The 3,344-nt window shown below is 36.0% G+C and overlaps 1 non-coding gene across 1 annotated transcript; it reads left to right on the forward strand.

Moving 5' to 3' along the window:
* Positions 1 to 2,788: 2,788 nt before the first annotated feature.
* LOC129073397 (U1 spliceosomal RNA) lies at positions 2,789 to 2,950 on the forward strand. The gene has a single exon (XR_008529438.1). It is a non-coding gene; the product is annotated as a U1 spliceosomal RNA (small nuclear RNA).
* Positions 2,951 to 3,344: the final 394 nt, after the last annotated feature.

The raw sequence follows: 3,344 nt of genomic DNA on the forward strand, positions 1-3,344 counted from the left end.
TGGTATATTAGACATGTACTGTATATATAAGAAAGGTTAAAACAGGTAATCATTTGGGGGTCTGGAATGGATTGATTCAATTTACATTATTTCTGATGAAAAAAAATATTCAGTTTCCAAAAAATCACTTTTCAAACAGACTTCCTAAACGAATTAAGTTCAAGAACCAAGATTTCACTGTATTGATTTCCTTTACTTACCACACCTGTTAGCCTGTTTTTCAAGGCCTTACTTTATTTGACCTAAATCCACTTTTCCCACTACATGTCCTAGTACTCTGCTTTATGGCCCTTTGATGACAACATAATGGAAGTACTCCTTCTTCTCCCATAGAAACCTTGCCCCACCCCCAGGACATATTTTTGCTTGTACATTTTGCCTGGATTATTCTTTCCTCCACTTCCAACTCATCCTTCTACAGGCAGCTCAATTAATTCATCCAATAAAAACTTTTCCACCCAGGGCACTTTATCAATGCCTATTCTCTGGCACTTAACGTTTTCAATAGTAAATTGTCAATTATTTACATACAAGGTTTATATGCCATAGAAGACTTTGTGCTCCCTAAGGACAATATTTGTACCTAATTTTTCTTTTCTTTATTGTGGTAAAATAGACACATATAAAGTTTACCATTTTGACCATTTTTAAATCTACAGTTCAGTGGCATTTGGTGCATTCACACTATTGTGTAACCACCATTACTATCCATCTCCAGAACTCTTTCATTATCCCAACCTGAAGTTCTGTACCCATTAAACAGCAACTCCCTATTTCCCCATCCTCCAAACTCCTGGCAACCTACTTTCTATTCTTTATGAATTTGATTATTCTATGTACTCATATATGTGGTATGATACAATAATTGTCTTTTTGTCTCTGATTTATTTTACTTACCATAATATCCACAGAGTTTGTCCATGTTGGAGCATATGTAGAATTTCCTTTTTTAAGGCTGAAAAATATTCCATAGTGTGTATATACCATTCATCTGTCAATGGGCTGTGTCTGAATTTTTAAAGCCTACATCCTCAGTACTTACCAAATGCCTGGGCCCAACAGACCCTTAATGTTTGTAAATTCAATGACCACTCTTTGGTAAGTCTCTTTCATTAGGTCTTAGTTTATCTATGAAATGAAAGTTATAGAATACAATACAATTAGTGGCATTCACTCTTTGACATTTAGTTATAAGATATTTTGAGTGGGAAGGCATTGGGGCTTGAGTGCTTCTGGTGAGGAGAATTAAAAGATACCATTTCTCCCCCATTTTTATTTACATTAACTGATTTATATTCAGACTTTGTTGGTTATGATTCCTTAGCTGCAAGCAGTGAAAATCAGTCCTGTCTAATCCAATAAAAAATCATTTTTTGTAATGATGTCAATTTATTGTAGCTCATAGTCTTCATGGAGAATCAATCTTTCAAAAAAAAAGAACAAATAAGCAACTTCAGGGGTGGAAATCAGAAACTATTCAATAGTCTTGTCAGAGTAAGTTTACTGAAATAACTTAATTTCAGCCATTTTTCTATCCTTAGATATTTCTTCTCAAGATTTTATTGGGAAGGTACAATTGGCTTAGTGTGGGCTATATGACCACCTTTTGGGCAAATGTACACCAGGACAGCAGATTATGGGAAGAGATAATTCTCCACAAGGAAATCAAGATTCTACGTAGCCAAAACCCAACAACAATTTGACATTACAGGGGCTTAAGAGCCTGCTCAAGGAATATAATTCAACCTGTGTATACTTTTTGGGTCTTGTGGACTAGAATAACCATAATCAAGGCCATATTGCAGAGAAATAAGACAGAGATTCTCAGAGAGATCTTAGAATGAAAGAATAAGAAATCTATTATGTTGATCAGATCCCCCAAAAGAAGGGAAACATTTCAATATACCATCCTGACAGAATATGCATTCCCAAGGGGAGTGAAACTTTGCTGTGGGCAGCCTCTCTAACTAAACTTAATAATAAAGTGTTCTTACTTTGCAAGAGTAGCAATGTGGATTTTCAGCATCAAGAAACCATAGCACCACCAACACCGAGCATAGTAGATTTCCAGTCCTACCAATGTTTAAGGCAGCATAATGATGATGGTAATTAAAATACAGTTCCAGTCTCAGAAGAGACCATGGTGGACCTCTTTAGGGTCTGCCCCTGTAGATTCTAAGTTCTGCTAACTGATGTGGTCACTGACAACCAGGAGTAATTTATGACCAACTGGAAGCACTTGTGGGAATTCTCAAAATAATATGAGGTATCTTCCAAAGGCTATATTGGTTATACAGTCAAATTAGTACGATCTGGCAGAGCTGGCAAGATTTCAATACTACTGATATAATCTCAGTATAATCTGGTTGGTGTGATCTGAGGGAAATAGCTTATACTTTGATGAATCTTTGAATTTGTGAAACATCCCTCAAACAGGAGGACTGGGTATTGCAGGTAGAGTCTGTTATGTAGAGCAAAGTGAGAAAGCAGAAACCATACTTCCGTTCTCTTTTTTCTTAGGGTGATGGGACAAAAATAGCCAATATGTGGGGTTCACACCATTTCTCACCTACCTGAGAAGCATGCCAATTTTTCTCATAACTTTCTTATATATGTCACATAACTGAGTTTTCTTTGTTCATTTCTCTATTTGATTTCTTGTTTCTCTCCACTTGCTAGAGGCAAGCTCCAGCAGAACAGTAAGATTTACCAACTTTTGTTCACTGCTTTACCCTCAACACCAAGGACAATGTGTGGTGCATGGTAAGCAGTCAAAAAAATTTATTTGATACTTACCTGGCAGGGGAGATGCCATGATCACAAAGGTGGTTTTCCCAAGGTGAGGCTTATCCGTTGCACTCTGGATGTGCTGACCCCTGTCATTTCACCAAATGTGGGAAACTCGACTGCATAATTTGTGGTAGTTGTAGACTGCATTCACACTCTCCCCTGAAAAAAATAATTATTTTATTACGGAATAAATGAATATAGTGCATTCTGAAAGTTTTTGCATCATTCAACAAGAAGAATTTAAATATTTGATGGGTGACCAAAGTATGTCTTTCAAATTCAAAGTGGTGTGTTTTGGGAGGCAAGAATACAGTGACTTCTACAAGTACCATTCAGTGTAGTTTTCTTTTGTTTGGTTTGGTTTTAATTTTTGTTTTATTTTTCTTGTATCTCAGCAACTAATGTTTCACAAGAGTATCACATAATCTGGACTTCAGAGAACTAGGTCCTCTGAAACATGAATCACCCTAAGCCTGACTACTTTAATTAAATTTGTGTTTCTTTTATTTCCACAAAGGCATTTAATGATTTCTTAGAACATTAAAAGAAATTAG

The sequence above is a fragment of the Pteronotus mesoamericanus genome, unplaced genomic scaffold (assembly GCF_021234165.1).
Source record: "Pteronotus mesoamericanus isolate MK-2021 breed Mesoamerican mustached bat unplaced genomic scaffold, CSHL_Meso_final contig_40, whole genome shotgun sequence".
In the NCBI taxonomy this organism is placed as follows: Eukaryota; Metazoa; Chordata; class Mammalia; order Chiroptera; family Mormoopidae; genus Pteronotus; species Pteronotus mesoamericanus.